The sequence below is a fragment of the Littorina saxatilis genome, linkage group LG13 (assembly GCF_037325665.1).
Source record: "Littorina saxatilis isolate snail1 linkage group LG13, US_GU_Lsax_2.0, whole genome shotgun sequence".
Classification (NCBI taxonomy): Eukaryota; Metazoa; Mollusca; class Gastropoda; order Littorinimorpha; family Littorinidae; genus Littorina; species Littorina saxatilis.
In genome coordinates, this window is record NC_090257.1 from 41,035,095 (window position 1) to 41,059,147 (window position 24,053).

The 24,053-nt window shown below is 41.3% G+C and overlaps 1 protein-coding gene across 2 annotated transcripts in view; it reads left to right on the top strand.

The window, feature by feature from the left end:
- LOC138945758 (patatin-like phospholipase domain-containing protein 4) overlaps positions 1-24,053 on the top strand; it is an 85,988-nt gene that overhangs the window by 12,587 nt on the left and 49,348 nt on the right. Inside the window, exon 1 of one of the 2 annotated variants that reach the window (XM_070317267.1) lies at positions 2,554-3,117. The exons of the other annotated variant lie outside the window; for it this stretch is intronic. The gene's annotated coding sequence lies outside the window, so the exon portion shown is untranslated. Of the gene's footprint in view, positions 1-2,553; positions 3,118-24,053 lie in introns of those variants that run through there. 2 annotated transcript variants of the gene reach the window in all.

Here is a 24,053-nt window from a genome sequence, read left to right on the forward strand (position 1 = left end):
TCTCTAAAAGAGAAATTACATTGCTGAGCGTTTGTGTCCGTAATAATAACATACATAACACCTTCAAAATAAACATTTGTTCTTTGTCCTGAGAAAATATAGCACATTGGTTATCACATAAGAAAGTATATTAAAAATAAATTAACATGCATTCACCATCAACAATGCACAAAAGAAAGTCAGCACCTTGCCGGTTATCACATGTTGTCTAAGATTAAGAGAGTAGAATGCAAAACAAAATCAACAATACTGAAACAATACAGAACACTGACCCCGTGCATCAGAGCGACAACACCAGCATCTACCGCCCCACCTGAGAATTGAAGATGTGAATTGCAGATGGAATGAACGAATTTCTGTAGCGTGTGGATCTTGCGGTTGGTTGTCTGAATCTGTTGCTCCTGTCTGTCCGTCTACTGTCAAATTCCGGTCTGAGTGGGTGCGAGTCGTCAGCCAAAATCTTCTGTACCTTGTCAGTCAGTCGTCGTTCATGTGTTGATGTGAAATTGTCCTGCTTCCTCCCTACCACCCCACTTGCTTTCCTGATGAATTTATCTAATCTATCCCTGTCTTGCTTGTTGATGTTGCCACCCCAACACACGGAGCCAAAGTACAACACACTATTGCACGTTGAAGTGTAAAACATCTGAAGGATTTCTTGTCTGATGTTAAAAGACCTGAGTTTTCTCAAAAAGTACAGGCGAGAGTGGAGTTTCTTCACAAGGGCATCAGAGTTTGGTTTCCATGTCAACTTATTGTCTATAATCACCCCCAAATACTTATACTGCTCTACCTTCTCTACGACCTCCCCCTTGATCACTATCTCCCTGTGTACATGTTCCCCCCTCCTGTTGTCCATTATCATTTCCTTTGTCTTCCCCACATTAAGCTCTAAATAGTTGTTTTCACACCACCCCACAAACCTATCTACCTCCTGCCTGTAGTCAGAGTCGTCGTCAACAGTCAGCAGTCCGGTCAGTCCAGTGTCGTCAGCAAACTTGGTTATGGGGCAGGAGTCACTAGAACTTCTGAAATCTGCTGTGTAGAGAGAAAAAAGAAAAGGTGAGAGTACTGTGCCTTGTGGTGCCCCTGTGTTTGTGCAGATTGTGTCTGAAACTGATTGCCCCCCCACCCTAACATACTGTGGCCTGTTTGTCAGGTAGTCCATAACCCAGAGGATGGTTGCTGCTGGGACATTCATGCTAAAAAGCTTCTCTGCTGCTTTAGAAGGGAGCACAGGAAGAGAGCAACGGACACTGCAGGGTGGGGGTGGGGGTGGGGTGTGGGGGGGAGCAGAGAACCTGCAAGGGGAGGACAGATATGAAAGAAAGAGGCTGCTTTAGAAGGGAGCACAGGAAGAGAGCAACAGACACTGCAGGGGGGGGGGGGAGGGGGGGGGGGGTGAGACGGTTGAAAGGAAAGAGGCCATAAATAAAATTTTAAAAATTTAAAAAGGGAAGGAAGAGGGAGGGAAAGAGAAAACAAGTCGCGTAAGGCGAAATTACTACATTTAGTCAAGCTGTGGAACTCACAGAATGAAACTGAACGCACTGCATTTTTTTCACAATGACCGTAGTCCGCCGCTTGTGCAAAACGGAGTGAAACTGACGAGCCTGTTTAGCGTGGTAGTGGTTTCGCTGTGCTGCATAACACGCTTTTCTGTGCCTCTCTTCGTTTTAACTTTCTGAGCGTGTTTTTAATCCAAACATATCATACCTATGGTTTTGGAATCAGGAACCGACAAGGAATAAGATGAAATTGTTTTTAAATCGATTTCGGAAATTTAATTTTGATCATAATTTTTATATTTTTAATTTTCAGAGATTGTTCTTAATCCAAATATAACATATTTATATGTTTTTGGAATCAGAAAATGATGTAGAATAAGATGAACGTAAATTTGGATCGTTTTATATATAAAAAAAAAATTATTACAATTTTCCAGAAATTTAATGACCAAAGTCATTAATTATTTTTTAAGCCACCAAGCTGAAATGCAATACCGTAGTCCGGCCTTCGCCGAAGATTGCTTTACAAAAATTTGAATCAATTTGATTGAAAAATGAGGGTGTGACAGTGCCGCCTCAACCTTTACAAAAGCTTAGGTCGGATATGACGTCATCAAAGACATTTATCGAAAAAATGAAAAAAAACGTCTGGGGATATCATACCCAGGAACTCTCATGTAAAATTTCATAAAGATCGGTCCAGTAGTTTACTCTGAATCGCTCTACACACACACACAGACACACACACACACACACACACACACACAGACATACATAAACCACGACCCTCGTCTCGATTCCCCCCTCTATTTTAAAACATCTAGTCAAAACTTGACTAAATGTAAAAAGAAAGAAAACAACAAGGACAATGCAGGTGGGGGGGAATGAGAAGAAGGAATGGAAGGGGGGAGGGGAGGGGGGGTTGGGATGCAGGGTTCGAACCGGCCCAGACCGGAGAGTGCCATCAGCTGGTTGAAAGGGAGGGGCGACCGTGTGTGTGGGGAAATCTCGGTTTGAACGGTCAGTCTGCCACAGGCCGGAGGGTTAGACGACAGGACGCGAGACAACACACAATCTCGCACACAGCGAACAGAGAGAGAGAGAGAGAAAGAGAGTCTGTCAATCGCACACAGAACGAAGAGAGAGAGGCTGCCAATTGCACACAGAACGAAGAGAGTTTAGGTGAAAGAGAGTAGCAAACGAGAAGAAGAAGGTGAAAGAGAGTGATATAGTTGACAAATTGGCGACAGAGCAGCCCGCGTGCATTGGTGAAAGTCGTACCCAGAACTATAAATCAAAATTTAAGAAAAACAACACCAGAAAGGTAATTTGTTAGGACGTTTAATTTGTTGTGGGTGTCCAGAACTCAATCAGAGGTGCAGCCATTCATGCAGTCACGCTGTGCTGAAGCTTGTAGCCAGGGAGACAGACACAGGTATAACACAGTTCACGCTCTCACGCTCGCTGTGTGTTCATTGATCCGTGCATAGCTGTGTGCTCCTATCATTATCATCAGTGGAAGTGTCCCCAGTAAACTGCTTCTTGCTTTGCCTCTCGTGAGCTGTCTTTCGTCCCTGCCACCGATACAAGTTGCTACGGTTCGTCTGAGGTAAGAGATATGTCATTATGTACATCGTTGATTGTGGGTTTGTTTTGAACATTATTTTGTTGGGCTGTTTTGATTTGAGCGCGAGAAAAATTCCTAGACTACTTCTCGAGCCCATACCGAAGCCGATCCAGTATTTTGACACATACCGGCACGGTTGGCCTAGTGGTAAGGCGTCCGCCCCGTGATCGGGAGGTCGTGGGTTCGAACCCCGGCCGGGTCATACCTAAGACTTTAAAATTGGCAATCTAGTGGCTGCTCCGCCTGGCGTCTGGCATTATGGGGTTAGTGCAAGGACTGGTTGGTCCGGTGTCAGAATAATGTGACTGGGTGAGACATGAAGCCTGTGCTGCGACTTCTCAGTTCTGTCTTGTGTGTGGCGCACGTTAAATGTCAAAGCAGCACCGCCCTGATATGGCCCTTCGTGGTCGGCTGGGCGTTAAGCAAACAAACAAACAAACAAACAAACAAAAATTTTGACACATGATTACACATTAAGTTAAAGTCTTTGTCAGTAAACATTTAAAAAAGCATTAGTTTTAAATGTATTGGTGAACCTAATTAACGGTGTGACGGACGCATGTTTCAATCATGGATGTCAAAATGTTGTGTGGACTACGCTCATTTTCTGAAAATACACCAAGTTTGTTTGAGAATACTCAAGGTGCAAAACAGATATATATATACGCTAGAGTACTCTGTCTGCACTTTTATTAAGTGGGAATAGCTTCGATGTGTTTTCCCTTCACGGGTTTTCCCATAAAACAAGCAGGGACGACTGAAACAACAATACGTGTGACTAGATCAGTGCGCAAAGCCAGGCGTACACGTACAACTGAAAGCGTTTAGGATCGATATTGGTGCAGTGAAATTCAGACCTATGAAAACTTTATTTCAGTAACTGAGGAGTTTCTCATAAGATCGATTGTTCAGTTATCACGAAGTTTACTTTTATTCAGAAACGCCACAGACCTTAGAACAGGAAAAACAGTCAGTGTATTGAGTAGCGCCGACACCAGAAAGATGGGCTACACCTGGAGTCAGATAGAAAAGATGGCCCAGGACAGAGGACTCTGGAGAGCTGTTGTTGGCGGCCCATAATACCCTGACAGGAGTGACGGGCATTGAGTTGAGTGAGTTGAGTATTGAGTAGCGACTAATAAAACTTAAAAGGGAGGCTGTTTTCCTATTGCTAAAGCTGTTTAATTGTTGTCTTCGTCGTCATTGCTGTTGCTGTTGTTCTTTTCTATCTTCATCTAACTCTTCTTCTTCAACCACTATACCATTACTACTGTTGCATGTTGGATTTTTTTCACAAAATACACTGGACGTGAACTTACGAATATATTTACCGACATTATCTGTAAATCTATCTATTTAAGTATCTGTGTTGATATTTTTGCAATCACTGCAAACACCATTCAGCAAAAGCCAGAGGTACGTAAAATGACCTGTTCGTGATGACAAAATATTTACCCAAATTGATCTCTTTATCTCTCATTATTACTGTCCTTTTAAATCACTTCCAACACAACTTAGTAAAGGTCACAGGTAAGCAAAATAAACTGAATATGGACATAGAAAATTTACTCAAATGAACCGTAGCTCTATCACACTAAAAATTATGTTTTTATTAATGACTAAACGTGTCAATCATGTTTGATCTCTGAGTATTCATATTTTTTCAATCACTGCAAATATCAATCAGCCCCGCAGTGATAGATATAAAGGCCACAGGTAGGTAAAATCACCTGTAGTGATAGATATAGGCCACAGGTAGGTAAAATCACCTTTATATGAAGGAGGACTGCGTGTTTACCGAAGCGCGTCGTTGGGTTTGTTCTCTTTGCCTGGTGGCAATGCGTTTTGTTTGATGAAACCCTGAACTCCAAGTTCACACGGGGGCGGACGGATAGTTGCTGGGTTTCTCGTTGCTTTTGCTTCTGTCAGCAAGAGTCGCATGGCGTGCAATATAGTGTCAGTATGTACAGTGAATCTAACCCCCATTTTAAGACCTAAAAAAAATCGGAGAAAATCAAGTCTTAAAAAAGAGGGAGTCTTAAAAAGGAGGGAGTCTAAACATGGGGGTAAATTAATGTACAGATGTTAAGAACAGAAATGTGAACATTCAAGGTCCGCAAAAGGTGGAAGTCTTACTTCAGGGGGGGGGGGGGGGGGGGGTTTCCTAAAATGTGGATTTCATTGTAAGACTGTTATTTTTATCTCGCCTTCTGAAAGCTGCCAAAGTCGACGCTCCTTTTTGACATTAAGAATGTTCGCTCTACAGTGCGTGTCGCGAAGTACATGTTCATGTATGGCAAAAGCCTTTTCCTCGATGACTAAACATCAAGGGCACTGAGCCCCACTAGTGTTTGGTTTAAAGACACTTTCTCAGGGCTACCCACCGACACTCTGCCTAGCGGGGTCCCGGGACCCCCAATTTTAATTTGTCGGGGGTCCAAGGACTCTCTAAATGGAACTTCGGTAGGTCCCAAAACCAGGAGGACTTTTGGAAGATCTTTGATACCTTCGGCTTCATTAGTAGGCGTTATTTGTCATATGCCCTTCACTATATTCACGTCGGTATAGATACACGACTGAAAATGTGTTCGTCTTGGAAATCCAGCTAAGTACGTTCTTGTACGTCCAGCAGACTATTGCAGAAGCTCCGACGGACTTTAGTGCGCTCTGATGTCAAAGAATTTACAATCAAAAATAATAACGAGTTTTTGTAAGGTGTGTGTTTTAAACCTGAACTGCACCCGAGAATAGGAAAGAAAGAACATGTGCATTCATTGATTGTGTAGCTCCGAATGCTTGTCAAAACAGGTAGAGGCGCCCTCGAGTCACCCTTTCAACGTTAAGCCGCTTATTACTTTTCACTTTACTTCAAGTTTTGTGCTTCCGATGGCTGCACTAATGAGGGCCCCAAAGGGTTTAAAATCGTGATCGTGATTGGCGTTTTTTGACCTTTCTGTGACCGTGATTGCCGAAATTTCCATTTCTGTGATCGTGATGGGACTTTGCCCGTGATCCGTGATGACAAAAAAATCAAGTCTCGTGATCGTGATCGTCATTTGTTTTCGTGATTGTGATGGGCATTATTGCAAAGCATTTTATTTTCAACGTACATTTTTCACAGCTGTATCACTCTATGATCCTCTATTCGTCAAGGTGTTTGTGATCGTGAAAACAAAAATCAAGGTAACTGTGATCGTGAAAGCTAAAATTTCCCTTCCCGTGATCGTGATGATACCCCCCCTTTGGGGCCCTCACTAATGGAAGCTAATGTTAACTGCAAGAAAATAAGTCTGCTTCTGGTCATGACCCGCGAACACCTAAACTAGAGAACGCTTCGTGCAATGTTGAATCCGTACCGGCGACATTATGGCGTGTGAACTTGTGGTCATGCTTTTGATGTTTAGAAGGCACCATTACAGACTGGGTACAGCCGAACCTGCCCTCACGACAACCTCTTGACTACGAGCACCTGCCTACCACGACCACCTCAAAGATATTATTTCCAATATCATTCACCTTTCAATAACGACCACTTGTCTATAATTCTTGTGGAATTCCATTTCACATATTGACATGGATGTGTCAATTACGAAATTGATTGACACAAGTAGGCCTATTCTCACCCTACACCCGCACAGAACGCATCAAGGCTGTTCATTGTTGGTATGTGTCCAAGGGGGGGGGGGGGTGTTCTTATACCATGCAATGAAAATTGAAGTGTTCCTCTTTTGGAACCGGCACGGTGGCCTAGTGGTAAGGCGTCCGCCCCGTGATCGGGAGGTCGTGGGTTCGAACTCCGGCCGGGTCATACCTAAGACTTTAAAATTGGCAATCTAGTGGCTGCTCCGCCTGGCGTCTGGCATTATGGGGTTAGTGCTAGGACTGGTTGGTCCGGTGTCAGAATAATGTGACTGGGTGAGACATGAAGCCTGTGCTGCGACTTCTGTCTTGTGTGTGGCGCACGTTATGTCAAAGCAGCACCGCCCTGATATGGCCCTTCCTGGTCGGCTGGGCGTTAAGCAAACAAACAAACAAACAAAATCCTCTTTTGGACACAGTTTTTGTAACCAGTTGTGAAGAGAGTGTGAAATACGAAAAATGTGCATGTAATTGCAAAAGTACTGCAACTAGGGGGTCAATTACGTCCTCACCGGAAAATATTCCTTTTAGGGACATGAAAAAGTGATACGATAAAAGGCTGATAAAAGTGAGGAAAAGGGGAGGATGACGGGGTGGGTGAGAGAGATGATGATACAAGTTTTTTTAAGAAGTTTTTGTTGTTCGTTTTTTCTACGCAATATAAATTTTATTTTTTGTCTCCAAAAAGCGTTGGAGGTAAGGGATTTTAAAAGAATGAGTTTATTTTTCAAAGACATTTTTATAAAAAGGGATAAGATTTCAGAGCCACTTTATAAAACCAAAGGTAGCAAAAGTAGCACTGGCGGTAAACGTTAATAGTTTTTACCATGTGTGCTACTTTTTTTGCCCGTAGAATCATATAGTATTTCACACTGTCTTTTCAACTAGTTACAAGAACTGCGTTCAAAAGTGGAACACTACAATGTAGAGTGTGTAAAAGTGTGTCAACTTTATTTTTAGATTGTGAGCCGAACGGCTTTGTGTTTGTCTTGTCGTGAACGGTTACTTATGACCTGCACACATCAGCGTGTATAGGCTTATATCTGGCATGCCATTTTTGGTTTAAACAAAATGTATTCAATTATTGTCATGACAAAATCAATACATGGTTTTTAGGAGTAATCCTGGTATGTACATAACAAAGGTGAACATGATGCCATTTTTCATGGTACAGAGTGTGCCTTTAACAGGCTGAAAGGACACCACTTGTGACACGGGAGCTGTTGGTTGATGAGTGGTGACTGAGTGTGTGTCTGTGTTTGTGATGACAGATTTTAGTGCAGTTTTTATGTAGTCATCTGTTACGTATGCATATTTTTTCTGTTAGTTTTGTGTTGTTTTATTTTTGTCTCGCACAATTAATCCCCTTGCCAAATTTTGAGACAGGGGTAAACAGTTTGTTTTCTTCCTTGTTTGCTTGCTTGTTAGGCTGCTCGTTTGTTTGTTTGTTTGTTTGTTTGCTTCTCTCTCTCTCTCTCTCTCTCTCTCTCTCTCTCTCTCTCTCTCGGTGCACAATCTCTCTCTCTCTCTCTCTTTTTCTCGGTGCACAATCTCTGTCTCTGTCTGTGTGTGTGTGTGTGTGTCTCTCTCTCTCTCTCACTCTCTCTCTGTCTCTCTCTCTCTCACTCTCTCTCTCTGTCTCTCTCTGTGTGTCTCTCTCTGTCTCTGTCTCTCTGTCTCTGTCTGTCTGTCTCTCTCTCTCTCTCTCTCTCTCTCTCTCTCTCTCTCTCTCTCTCTCTGTCTCTCTCTTTCTCTCTGTGGATTGCGGTTTTTCTTTAGATTTTGTTATATGTATATGTCATATGTCGTCGGGCGCTTCGGAGACAAGGTTCGTAACAGTTAACCGCAGACAATTTTGTCTATGTTGTTTTTATTTTTTTTATTTTTTTATTTGGTGATCACCTGATTTGTCGAGATTTCACAGCGCAACAGTGTGGATTTTCTGAGTGGACGAATGTTAAAAACGTGGACGGATCTAAGGTGAGTTACAGGATGCTTTACTTGGGACGGGAATGAAGGAAGTTGATGATGATAATGATGCAGCTTCCTGTCCTACAGGCTTTGTTGGAGTGCCAATTAAGGACCAGATAGGATAGTATGATCAGAGTGGTATGATGGCAAATGAAGGACGTTCGTTGCTGATTTTAAATGTATAACCACATCTACAAGGTACGCGTGTTCTTTCAAAGCGAGACATTCAGCGGTTTGCGTCGCCCCTATCAGTACCTCGCTTTGCATCGTCTGACATTAAGGGGGAGTAACCGATAAGGGCGTGAAATGAACTTGTTAAAATGTTTCGAATGTTCATCCTAGCCGTGTGCGTGAATGACTCATTCAGTGGTGAAAATGGATATAACACGTACAATGTTACGATACGCTGGTTTGGGTTGAAACATCTGTTATTCTGTACAAGCAGGGTTTTCTTGATATTATTACCAAAATAACATGGATTACTACGTGAAAAAAACGTCTCCAATCCCGCAGATATCACATTTACATTCGCACAGGAATTACTAATAAAGGCACTCTCAGATTCAGAATTAGGCTGTTACTCTAAATTTTTTGTTTAGTTTACGATCCTAACATTGTTGTATTTTTAACCTAAGCGACTGGTGTACATGTCGTATGTCGCCTTTCCTCCCATTTATTATTTTGGCTGATTTAGTCACATTCGCGAAAACGCTATTATTGTAAGCAAGCGGATATTCGTTCATCTCTTCTTTCTAAGTCGCTCTCTCTCTTTCCGGGTTACTATTTTTGTTTTGCACTTGCTCACTATCTTGAGAGAGAGAGGAAGAGAGAGAGAGAGAGAGAGAGAGAGAGAGAGAGAGAGAGTGAGACAGAGAGTGAGACAGAGAGAGTGAGACAGAGAGAGACGGAGAGAGAGACAGATAGAGAAAGAGAGAGGGAGAGAGAGACGGAGAGAGAGACAGAGATAGAGAGAGACGGAGAGAGAGATAGAGAGAGAGAGAGCGAGCGCGCTTGCGAGAGAGAGAACTTTGGCTATACTTTAACCCCTCTTGGCCTTATTGGGGGGAGGGGGGGAGCGAGGGATACAGAGAGAGCAACAGAGAGAGAAAGTATGAACGACTGATGAAGGAAAAGAAATAATATCTCTGACCTTCGAGGGGTTCCGTGAAATATTGAATCTCACATTCAAAATGGTGCAGTCTGACACAATTTCACATTAATAGCAATTTCTCATTTTTATATTTCTCGGTTATCCACACATTTGCGGTAAAAGAATAAGAGCCCTTTCGTGCGAGAGCTGTCATGATCTAAAGCTCTTTGAATCCTCGGTAGGTCACGACGCAGACGACCATGTCCAACGAGAAAGCAGACAAAACAAAAAGGGGACCTAGATCAAGAAAAGAAGGCAGTAAGCCGTGTTTTATCCTCCCACGCAAGCGGTAGTAGCCTTTACAGTGGACCCCCCTTTTACGACCTTTTTAAAATGTAAGAAAATCAGGTCTGAAAAGGGAGGGAGTCGGAAAATGGAGGTATATTTACAGAGGCTATGAAGAGAGCATCTGAGAAGGGAGTGTCCTAAAAAGGAGGAAAGTCTGAAGAAAAAAAAATGGGGGGGGGGGATCTTGAAAGGGAGGTTCCACTGTAGTTATTGTATAAATATGTCCTGCATGTCAGCGCTAGGTTATGAAACATGCACGTGACCGCAGAGAACCCCATTTCTCACGATTTGTCTCACACTTTTTACGACCGTAGTCTTAAAGCTTTTGTCGGCGTGTTCAGCGAATTGACGTCTTTTTTATATTTAGTCAAGTTTTGACTAAATATTTTAACATCGAGGGGGAATCGAAACGAGGGTCGTGGTGTATGTGCGTATGTGTGTGCGTGCGTGCGTGTGTGTGTGTGTGTGTGTAGAGCGATTCAGACTAAACTACTGGACCGATCTTTATGAAATTTGACATGAGAGTTCCTGGGTATGAAATCCCCGAACGTTTTTTTCATTTTTTTGATAAATGTCTTTGATGACGTCATATCCGGCTTTTCGTGAAAGTTGAGGCGGCACTGTCACGCCCTCATTTTTCAACCAAATTGGTTGAAATTTTGGTCAAGTAATCTTCGACGAAGCCCGGACTTCGGTATTGCATTTCAGCTTGGTGGCTTAAAAATTAATTAATGACTTTGGTCATTACAAATCTGAAAATTGTAAAAAAGAAATAAAAATTTATAAAACGATCCAAATTTACGTTTATCTTATTCTCCATCATTTGCTGATTCCAAAAACATATAAATATGTTATATTCGGATTAAAAACAAGCTCTGAAAATTAAATATATAAAAATTATTATCAAAATTTTTTTTCGAAATCAATTTAAAAACACTTTCATCTTATTCCTTGTCGGTTCCTGATTCCAAAAATATATAGATATGATATGTTTGGATTAAAAACACGCTCAGAAAGTTAAAACGAAGAGAGGTACAGAAAAGCGTGCTATCCTTCTCAGCGCAACGAATACCCCGCTCTTCTTGTCAATTCCACGGGCACTGCCTTTGCCACGGGCGGTGGAGTGACGATGCTACGAGTATACGGTCTTGCTGCGTTGCGTTGCGTTCAGTTTCATTCTGTGAGTTCGACAGCTACTTGACTAAATATTGTATTTTCGCCTTACGCGACTTGTTGGTGTCTTGTCTTGTTTTTGTCTTGTCGTGAACGGTTACTTACTTGTTATAGCCTGCACACTGGCGTAAATAGGCTTATATCTGGCATGACATTTTTCAATTAATTTCTCCTCCTTCCTCGTGATTTTAGTTTCTTCTGACACTTCCGGACCTTATTGCTAATTAAGTGTGGTTTTACCACCGTAGATTTTGTCTCAGTTTAGCGAATTGACGTCTAGGTTATCGTGCTACAATGTCGTGACCGGTATTATAGTCTGCACATCAGCACATATTATATATACTTGGCATGGCATTTTTCAGTTAATTTCTTCTGTTTCCTCAAGATTGTCATTTCTTCCAACACTTTCAGGACCTTGTTGCTTATTGCGTGTGTCTCAGTTCAGCAAATTGACGTCTTCGTTTTCGTGCTACAATGTCGTGAACGGTTACTTCGCCTGCACATCACCGCATACTATATATGTATATTTGGCATGGAATTGTTCGATTAGTGTTCTTCTCCTACTTCTTGATTGAAGTTTCTCGTTCTTCTTTTTTTTTGTGCTGAAGAAAAATTCTCACGGTCAGGACACAAGACTTATACAAATCTACCTTTTCTCTTCTTCAAGACTTCTTCATCAAAAACAACAACGTCAGCATCGACAAGTGAAAAAAACATTTTCGCTTTGATCCTGGTAAGTGTGCACCTGCTGTTAAAGGTGGTCGTCTACATTTTTGCTTTTTTTCAATAATCTTATGGTTAGATTTCGATACAAAATTATGTCTAATGATGAATGAACCATGGGGAAAAAAGTTATAGAAAAAAAAAATATATGTAAAAAAAGATTTTATTTTTGGGTAGCGTGACTCACGCTTCCAATATTTTGTTTTCTGTTTGCTGAGAACATGTGCTTTGCCTAAAAATACTGACACAAATTCATGTCACTATGCTTATAGCCACGCCCAAACAAGTGCAGCAACAGTTTGACACTGGAGCGCTGTCCACGCTTTTTTTTTTAAACGCACGAAATGCACGGGATTTGAGAGGAGTTTTGCGCTTGGCATTTTCCAAATAAGGATATCCTACTATGAGTACTACGCTGGAATACTACAATGAATTTTCAAACAGCTACACTGGCTTCGTCTTTCCTGATCGAAAGGGGGTGTATTGTTGATATTTGTAGATAATAGACTCTGCATTTTAATGGTCAAATGGCGATTTCGGTATAAAAATGTAGACAAGGACCTTTAAGGAAAATGAATGTTAATTAATGTTGATTTTACCCAATTTACGTAACAACAAGCTAAAGGAAGGTATATTTTCAAACATTTAAACATAAGCTTCTTCCCTGCCGAGAAAAAAAATACAAAAAATGTAACGCTTTTCAATTTTGTTTGACATGGGCCGTAAACTTAACGAATGCATTTTACCAAAGATATGACGCCTGCTTTGAAAATAGACGCGCCGTGTTAAATGCACCGCGAATGTGAGAGCGACACACATTCAAGTAAGAGTTCATTTTAAACAGGGAAATGATTTTGACTGAGCGTGACATTCGTGTCACGTTGACATGCCATATGCTGCCTCAGCAAATTTGATTGGCAGGGGCTGCAACATTCATTTTATGGTGACACCCCTGAAGCAAAAATATAAGCCTATACGGTGATTGTGTGTGTGTGTGTGTGTGTGTGTGTGTGTGTGTGTGTGTGTGTGTGTATGTGTGTGTGTGTGTGTGTGTGTGTGTTGTGCCGTTGTTGTTGTATAAGGTTTTGTTTGTTTGTATGTTTGCTTTTGGGGTCGTAGATTTTCTCTCTCTCTCTCTTATTCCATCTCTCTCTGTCTCCCTCCTGGCTCTCTCTCTCTCTCTCTCTCTCTCTCTCTCTCTCTCTCTTGTTTCTGGGAGACCTGAAGGAGACAATGAGGCACCAGTTTTCACAGGAATGGTTTACACGTCTGTCAGAAAGTACACGCCTTGAATTTTACCACAGTTTCAAAAGTTGTATTGGGCACGAAGAATACCTGGACATGATTCATGTGAGCCTTTATAAAGTTGCTTTGTCCAGATTTAGACTGGGGGTCTCCCCATTCAATGCCCATCGACATCGTTACTCTCACTCTGACACCAGTCGTGACTGTCCTTTCTGCCCGGATAATGCTGAAGACGAAAGCCATGTTGTTTTTTATTGCCCCACTTACGATGGCATCAGGCAGAGATATATTGGCAGAATACAGTATTTTTCAGATGAAGACTGTTTACGATATTTGCTCACTTGTACGGTAGAGGATCAGCTTGTATCCTTTGCAAAGTACCTGTTCTTGGCCTCACGAATGCGACAAAAAAGACTTGCAGAAAACGAACCGCTCACGTGATTCTCGCGTTCCCTGTACGAACATATATCATGCTCTGGAAACATTGATGCATTCCCCGTAACAAGAGATTGACTTGAGAGTGCCGTAAACGTGAACTCCCTGGCATGTTACAACCTCTTCATCTCGGAAAATATGTGCGTTAATTGGTGTGTGTGTGTGTATGTATGTGTGTGTGTGTGTGTGTGTGTGTGTGCGCGTGTGTGCGTGCGCCTGTGTGTGTGTGTGTGTGTGTGTGTGTGTGTGCGTGCGTGCGTGCGTGTGTGCGCGCGCCCGTGTGTGTATATGTGTGTGTGTATGCTGTTTAGTTTCATACATTTGTTGTATGCATTTAATGACTGCTTCATATGTGTATATAATCTGCTGTGTGTGTGCCCACACATGTGTGTGTGTGTGTGTGTGTGTCTGTGTGTGTGTGTATGTGTGTGTGTGTGTGTGTCCGTGTCTGTACGTGTATATATGTGTATGTGTCTTGGTGTCGTCTGACAATGTTTGCTTAAGTTATATCATCTTTCCAAGCTATGTTTCCATGATTATGTCTCAACATTTGGCAGGCTCTTTCTTTATTTTGCCTCACTTATTTGCATGTGTAGGCTATGTTTATAAAGCCCAATGTATCTCACCCTTAGTAATTTCGTTTTATGCACCAATTTCATTTGTCTGAAAATTGTCAAAATCAAATCATTGATTAGAACAATAAAACATCCATCCATCCATCCATCTCTCTCTCTCTCTCTCTCTCTCTCTCTCTCTCTCTCTCTCTCTCTCTCTCTATCATCATCATCATCATTATTATCATCATCATCAGTATCATCGTCATCATCATCGTCATCTTTATTATCACGTGCTGAAGTTTTCCGACCTCCTTTTGTTGGTTAACTTTTTAACATTTTTTAATTTTTGAGTCACTTGAGAAAATGTGACTCTATGTAATCGGTCAGTGTTAGTCTGTCCGGCCGGCCGTCCGGCCGGCCGTCCGTAGACACCACCTTAACGTTGGACTTTTCTCGGAAACTATCAAAGCGATCGGGCTCATATTTTGTTTAGTCGTGACCTCCAATGACCTCTACACTTTAACGATGGTTTCGTTGACCTTTGACCTTTTTCAAGGTCACAGGTCAGCGTCAAAGGAAAAATTAGACATTTTATATCTTTGACAAAGTTCATCGGATGTGATTGAAACTTTGTAGGATTATTCTTTACATCAAAGTATTTACATCTGTAGCCTTTTACGAACGTTATCAGAAAAACAAGGGAGATAACTAGCCTTTTCTGTTCGGCAACACACAACTTAACGTTGGGCTTTTCTCGGAAACTATAAAAGTGACCGGGCTCAAATTTTATGTGAACGTGACTCATTGTGTTGTGAATAGCAATTTCTTCCTGTCCATCTGATGCCTCATATAATATTCAGAACTGCGAAAGTGACTCGATCGAGCGTTTGCTCTTCTTGTTAATTATATAATTGTGTGTCTATGCGTCCCAAGGACAGATTGTAAGAAAAGGCGTAGCCTTAAATCTTAATCCTTGTTAAATAAAGTTCAATTCTCTCTCTCTCGTTTGCGATTCCTTCGTATAAAGAAAAGAATGTTAAGCTGACTGCACAAGGTTAGCGATAGGATCCTACATTATTTTAGTCATCGTTAGAGGTCTAGGGGCTCCATTTTACCAACACGATTCGTTCTTTGCTTTTTGTAGAAGGGTCAACAAACACCTCTCACAAAAATCAGAGGAAACTTTCTTTTTGCCAGCGCTTGTTAACTTTGTGGACTTGATTCCTCGTAAACTCTGACCCGCATTTTAGTGTGGACACAGAGTTCAGTGGAACCCACCTTTTAAGACACCCCCCCCCCCCCCGATTTAAGACTTCCTCCCTTTTAAGACCCTGTTTTCTCAGTCGTTTTCTTCATAGCCTCTGTAAAGTTACCTCCATTTTAAGACTCCCTCCTTTTTAAGACCTGATTTTCTCAGATGTTCGGAGGTCGTAAAAGGGGGTTCCACTGTATTTATGAGAGCCCACAAAGCCGGGGAGTGTCTTGCTCACACAAATATCATGCACAGTTATAAATTGACACAGATTATTTACGACAGTTCCCAAAGGTAGTTGGGTTCGGTGGTGGTTTGGGGAGGGGAGGGGGGGGGTATAACCGGTCAAATGTCCTATTCATGTTGATGCAGTCAGGACATTTGTCCGATTAGCACACATTTGTAGCAACATCCCTGGGGTATATATCGGCGAAAATTAAGGTGTTTAACAAAGGTGAGCAGTCTCTAACTCGCACAAAAGTAGGACAGAAGTCTTACACACATGAAAGTGATGCACAGTTATGAGTGGAGAAAGCGACGATCATCCATACGGTATCGGCTTAACTTGGTTATTATCATCATTTACGACAGTTCCAAAAAGTCGTGGAGGGGGAGGTTTGGGAGGATGGTATCGACGAAGTGCGATAGTGCGCAGCGAAAGGCGGCAAACATTTTAACACACACAAAGGTGATGCGCAGTTACACGTGAACAAAGATTATTTACGATAGTTGATGACGTCGAGCAGTCTTAAACTCACACAAGAGGAAGTGTACAGTTTTAAACACACAAGAGTGATGCACAGTTACACGTTAGAAAGATTATTTACGATAGTTGACAACGGCGAGCAGTATTAAACTCGCACAAGAGAAAGACAAAAGTGATAAACACACAAAAGTGAAGCACTGGTATCACGTGCACACACACAATCCCTTGGACACACAACTTTTATGCAATCCCTTTAACAGCTTTCTTCCTGTGTAGGCTACCCACACCAACACCGGGTCATTTAAATGTTGTGTGTGTTAGATCTTTTCTTTTTTCATCTGGCTCTGTAACTTCAAGGACTTCAAGGATAAAACTACAATGTCTAGAAAAATATGAGGGTTCAACAATTTAACAAATTTAAATGTTCATTAGTTTTGTTATTGAAATGAAATGAACAAGGACTTGGTTTCTTTTCTAAACAAAAAACCTTTAGATTTATTCTTTTTTTTTTTTAAAGTTTTCATTTACGTTCTGTTTTCAAGTCTATCGAAAGTAATTTCTCCAAGTCTCACTCTGAATTTAGCGACAGTGACAACATGAATTATATTCATGGCTGAAAGGGAACTTGAAAATCAACAAAGTATTTCCCCTCTGTTTTGAAGTGTTGAATTTCCTGGCCTTATGTTCTCGTGTAGTTTGGCCTACTTCATAGACCGATATTATCTGATTCTGTTTGTACGAAATAGACTTTGTCACACAAAACTGCTAATTTGTGTCCGTCAAAAGAACAACTAAATCTCTTATGCAACACTGATTTCATTTTTATTTTTCAGCCTGTCGTTGTGTTTCTTGAGAACAAACATTTATTTTGTTTTCTTTTTGTCATTAGGCATAAAAAAAAGTCTGTTTACGGTAACAGGCAAAAAAAAATAGGGTCGGTAGGTCGGGATTTAAAAAAAAATATATATATATAATTTTTCAAAAAAAACCATATTTTGCCAAAAAAATCAAAGATCCTTTTTTTTCTTTTTTTTTCTTTTTTTTTCTTCCAAAAAACCATATTTAAGTTATTTTGCCAAAAAACAAAGACCTTATTTAAAAAAACAAAAAACATATTTAAGTTATTTTGCCAAAAAACAAAGACTTTTTTTCCCCCCCCAAATGCCAAAAAAAGTCTAGGGTCGAGCGAAAAAAAATAGGGTCAGTCGGGATACCGTAAACAGACTTTTTGTTTGTTTTGCCTTAGCATTTGTAAGTTGGGTCATGGTTGGACGTTTAAATCTTGTTTCGTGGAATAAATCCACAGGCGCTAGAAGCAGTAAAATTGGATTGCATCACATCTCGACATTATATAGTTATCCATGAGAACCAACATAAGCACTGTTTGTATAGTGTCTACTATGCAGTAAGCCTCAAATTAACTGGAAGTCTACTCTACGAAAGCTGGCTGCTAAAAGCTTTGCACTGAATTTTCCTTAAACAAACTTCCCGAAACCGACTTCGGGCTCAATATAGGACTATTTTTCATTTTCATTACTTTATTGTCCCATCGCTGGGAAATTCGGGTCGCTTCCTCCCAGTGGAAAGCTAGCAGCAACGGAGTCGCGCTACCCAGGTGTCTGCGTGTTTAAGTGTATTCAGCCACCTGCACTTATGGCAGAATGACCAAGGTCTTTTACGTGCCATTGTGATGACACGGGGGTGGGACATGGCTTCCGTCTCTGGGTCTGCACATAAAGTTGACCCGTGTCCGTCCCGGCCCGAATTCGAACCTGCGACCTTCCGATCACAAGTCCAGTGCTCTACCATCTGAGCTACCGGGCCCCCCTTAAAGACAGCGATGTGCACGAGAGTAGTGTGAGCAGTCATCTTGAAACGCACATCTGTATGTGTTAAGTGGCAAAACTAAGTGCATGGGGCGAGACCGTGATTGGTGAATACACGTTTGTTGCAATTTATCCACATTTGTTACCTTGGGGTAGTTGTTTTGGATTTGTATCGGCTGTTTTGTGTCAGACCGAGTTTTCATTTTATTTTTATGTGCATTACTTCGTTGTCAAATTACTATGACATTCGGGTTACTTTCCCCCAGTGGAAAGCTAGCTGCAAAAAGGGTCGCGCTACCCATACCTGAGCCTATGAAATAACAATTGAAACTGGACTGCGGACTTGATGTTAGCAACAATAAATGAAAATAATGATTGATTTTTGTGCCTGTGATAGGCCTGAGAGACTGGGTCAGTTAACGTACGGTGTATAGACTGGGTCAGTTACGGTATAAGTATTACCTGCTCAGGGAAGTATGACAATGCCGGAGGCCATGACACAAATTACGTTGCGTAAGACTACAGGCGGGCCAGGTTACCGATACCTGGGGGTGATATATTACATGTTCGACATGCCTTTGTATGAGGCGGAAATACGATATAGGAGGTCACTGTGTTACGTACGTACGTAGGTAAAGGTACTTAACATTGACCTTCTTATCAGACCTTCGTTGACTTTAACCAAAGAGAGTAAGACCAGACAGAAATCTCTGCTCTCACCCTCTTTGATTTTACTTGCCGGGTTGAAGCACGTTTTATCACTTCAAATATGACAGCCTGCTAGTTAAAGCGATGGTCTTGTACAACATAAGAGATGTGTCCAGGCTTATTGATGGGACACGAGCATCCTTCCACTTGGACATATTCCAACAATCAACAGCCTACTAGTTAAAGCGATGGTCCTGGCATCTTTACACAGGGTAAGGAAGGTATCTTTACACAGGGTAAGGAAGGTATCTTTACACAGGGTAAGGAAGGTATCTTTACACAGGGTAAGGAAGGTATCTTTACACAGGGTAAGGAAGGTATCTTACACAGGGTAAGGAAGGTATCTTTACACAGGGTAAGGAAGGTATCTTACACAGGGTAAGGAAGGTATCTTTACACAGGGTAAGGAAGGTATCTTTACACAGGGTAAGGAAGGTATCTTTACGCAAGCAACATACGATGTACAGTCCAACCTGTGTATAAAGACCACCCAAACGTCGTCCGTATTGACAGGTGGGAAGGTGAATCATACAGAAACAAACTTCTCCGCGATCCTGTGGGGTGGTCGCAAGGGGGAGGTGGTCGTTATCAAGATGTGGTCGCGATGGCAGGTAATACTGCATTACAATCACAAAGGGTAGACATCCACCGCCCTTCAAAGTGTAGGTATAAGATTTCTACCGCAACGTTTCATGAAGTAGAGCGGAACAAGAAATATGAACCACTCTCAAACCAGGGTACTTTTCAAGGAGGCATTCTTTTGCAACCGTGCATGGAAAAACTGACAGTATTGTATATCGTCAGATCAGATTGTTTTACGGACGCGTGTTCTTACGAGAAAATGCGTCTGTTGTAATGGTGTTTTTTTGTTGTGTTTTTATATTTAGTCAAGTTTTGACTAAATATTTTAACATCGAGGGGGAATCGAAACGAGGGTCGTGGTGTATGTGCGTGTGTGCGTGTGTGCGTGTGTGTGTGTGTGTGTGTAGAGCGATTCAGACTAAACTACTGGACCGATCTTTATGAAATTTGACATGAGAGTTCCTGGGTATGAAATCCCCGAACGTTTTTTTCATTTTTTTGATAAATGTCTTTGATGACGTCATATCCGGCTTTTCGTGAAAGTTGAGGCGGCACTGTCACGCCCTCATTTTTCAACCAAATTGGTTCAAATTTTGGTCAAGTAATCGTCGACGAAGCCCGGACTTCGGTATTGCATTTCAGCGTGGTGGCTTAAAAATTAATTAATGACTTTGGTCATTAAAAATCGGAAAGTTGTAAAAAAAATTAAAAATGTATAAAACGATCCAAATTTACGTTTATCTTATTCTCCATCATTTGCTGATTCCAAAAACATATAAATATGTTATATTCGGATTAAAAACAAGCTCTGAAAATTAAATATATAAAAATTATTATCAAAATTAAATTGTCCAAATCAATTTAAAAACACTTTCATCTGATTCCTTGTCGGTTCCTGATTCCAAAAACATATAGATATGATATGTTTGGATTAAAAACACGCTCAGAAAGTTAAAACAAAGAGAGGTACAGAAAAGCGTGCTATCCTTCTTAGCGCAACTACTACCCCGCTCTTCTTGTCAATTTCACTGCCTTTGCCATGAGCGGTGGCCTGACGATGCTACGAGTAAAATGGCATTGCGTTCAGTTTCATTCTGTGAGTTCGACAGCTACTTGACTAAATATTGTATTTTCGCCTTACGCGACTTGTTTTTTTTATCTTGCACTGGCATCAACTTCTTTTGAGTGTTTTCACGTCACTGAAAGAACAGCCTGGAGCCTTGGCTTCGCTCCACCGTGTGGGTTTTTAAAGAAAGAGGTACACTCTTTACTATGTGTAAACACAGTGTTGTCCGAATATCTTAAAACCATCTTACGTTGAAAATCTGGTTCACTCTGCAAGCAGTCATACCCTCATCCTACTCTACCCCGACCCGTTTTCCACAACAGAACCCGTTTGCCAAAACAAAACGTTCATGTAACGTTAGAAAACGTTTTGTACGCAACGCATAGTTTTGTCGGGATACGTGAACTGTGGAGAATTACATTTATGGTTGCCGATGAAAGATTTTCGTAACTCTATGCAGATATTTGTGTGCGTGGTGGTGGTTTTGTACAGACTACGTGTGTGTGTGTGTGTGTGTGTGTGTGTGTGTGTGTGTGTGTGTGTGTGTGTGTGTGTGTGTGTGTGTGTGTGTGGTTTTGTTTTGTTTTGTAATGTAGGACAATGCCCAAATCCCTGTGCGTTCCCGATAATGTCTCAAAACTTTTTGTAGAAAACGCGCGCACTCTTCTAGTAGTTCTACCAAATATGCGAATAATCATTTGACAATCTCCATTTTCCCCTTGATCGTTGTGTGGCCGGTCTTAGGTCTTTTAAGCTTGCATAAAAGAATATGCATTCCTTGGCCAATTTTGTCAACCCCAATATTTTGTATCTTCCGAAGCCTCTATATATGGGTAGAGATAATTTTTCCACTTGAATACATACCAAAAATCTACACCCTGGCAGCTTTCTGTGCAGAGTAGGAATCGTTTGCTGACTTCATTTCGCAACTGAGTGGATCTGTGACATTATTTTTTTCTAACACATTTTAATTCTGCACTGAAAGTAGCCATGGGCTGTATGTAGATTGTTGGTGTGAGTCCAAGTGGAGGGATGCTCTTTTGCTATTGTGATTGACATGAGGGTTAACACGAAAAGGAAGATATCTTCAAAGACCCCCTCACCCCCACCCCCCCTCCACCTACCAACCCCTCCCCCCTCCCCCCTTGAACCCGCCCCCGTACACACACACGAACAAACAAATATTTCCCAAAATTGCATCAAAGACAATTATGACTTGTGCTTGTGACAATCCGAAAACTTTCTCATGCACTAAAGCTTGGCCGAGAATGTATTGTGAATTCACTTTTGTGGACTTGACTTTTTGACGCTTCGCTTATTCTCTCACAGTGTATAGTGTACATTTGGTGTCCTTTATTTGTCTCGCTTGAGTGGTTTTATAGACCCATTAGTGCTGGCACTGCAGGACCCGTGCGCATACACATGCAAGCCAACAATGTCGGTCGCATAAACACTTAGGCCAAAAAAAAAAATTTGTCTGTTTAGGGTAACATGACCAAAAAAAGTAGGGTCGGTAGGTAGGTTTTTTTGTTTTTTGTTTGTTTGTTTTGTTGTTGTGTAAATGCTATGTTGGCTGAACATTCACTTCTTATATTTGATGAATACATGTTTCAAAACTAACGTATAAATAAAACAGAGAGAAAGGGAGAGAAAGAAACGCCAAATGTCTCTTTTTAGCATTTTTACCTCTTTTTTTTGTTTTTTTTGTTTTTGAAATCAAAAAAAAGTTTTTGGGTCGGCGCCAAATCGATAGGGTCGGTCGGGTTACCCTAAACAGACAATTTTTTTTTTTGGCCTTAGATAAACAACGACCAGCTGTGTTGGATATTATATAATGCACCTCCTGGAATCTTCATAATTAAAGGGGCACTTGCGCCACAACAAAATTGATAAGACTTATGTAAGCTATACAGGGGTGTGGTTTTACTTGTCCGAGACTTATTATGCGTCTGAAGATTTTTTTAAGGTAATGGATGCAGTTTTGTGTGTAATGTGTGTGTGTGTGTGTGTGTGTGTGTGTGTGTGTGTGTGTGTGTGTGTGTGTGTGTGTGTGTGTGTGTGTGTGTGTGTGTGTGTGTAAGACGTAAGACGTAAGACATTTTATTGATTAAACACACAAGGTTCATTTCAACGGGGAGGGGGGCGGGGGTCAGTAATACATGCCGTGTGTTTGTATTTATGGACAATCACCCGGTTTTATCTCTTTCTCTCTAACATATATACTCACACGAACGCACGCACGCTCTCACTCTCTCTCTCTCTCTCTCACTCTCTTTCTCTTAAACATAAAGACATATCCAGCGCATGAATTAACAATATGGATAGGTGCAACGACAAACAAGTTTACAGTGCTAACATACATTATCGGCTTTCAATCATATTCTATCGTTCCACGGCACAGACTCTCTCTCTCTCTCTCTCTCTCTTTCTCTCTCTTTCTAACCTACAAACATTTCCAGCGCATAAATCAACAATTTGAATAGGTACAACATCAACACAGGTGTACTACACCAGCATACATTATTTGCAATCAAACCTGCTCTAACATTCAACGGCACAAACTATGTATAACACATCGCCTTCTCGTTCACCTGTTCCACATTGGGTAACTAGTCCAAAAAACGTTTTCTTTTTTGAAAAACACGATATAAGAATCTGGCCACATGCACCACTGAATCTCCTTTATCTACAGACATAACACGTCTAATACTGTTCGCATCTTCACTCTGGTTTTTTTTCTCTTAGTATTTTGACATCAAGTCTATGATCACAATATCCTTTGCATATAAACAATACATGTTTCTCGTCTTCCACGTCCTCTCTGCACACAGGGCAAATCAAAAGGCCCGGTACAACGTCAGTTCGATAGCGACATTTGTGAGTGTTTATGGGTGAAATACCAAATCGAAATTGTATGTATGCATCTCGAAAACAGCGGAGCTGAATATGGTCTATATACACTTCAGCGCGAATTTCTTGTTTAAAGAGCGAATAAAATTCAAATCGCTCCGAGTTCATGATGCTGTTGTGCCAGTCTTGCTGGAAGCAATCAAACAATCGTTGTCTGAATACTGCTATAAATCGATTCAGATCGCCTACACCTTGTTGCAGCCAGACATCTCCAAAGCCGTACATGCATAACATTTCTTTCAAATAATGAGACCATGTTTTCTTGCCATAACCCTGTAAATGTTTCATCATGTCATATGCTTTCCTTGGGAGTCTTTCGCTTGGCAAATGTAACACTCTCAGCCAATACTTAATACAGCGAACCGACGAAGTGACATAGAGTGGATAGCGGCCTAAGTCACCATATACCATCTTGTTTGGTGTTTGTCGTCCCACACACAAAAACTTCTTGCATGCAAACAAATGGGCTTTCTCAAGAGCTTCAAACCTTTGGAATCCCCACAGCTCAGATCCATACATTAAGATCGGGAGGACCTGTGCGTCATATATTTTAAAAAATACGCTTCTAGGTATGTTGCCTAGCCTCCACAAACATCTTAGGATTTGGCCAGTCCTTATCTTTGCCTTTGAGGCCAGATCGCTGACCATTAGCGTCAATGACAATTTTGTGGTGAAATTTAGCCCCAA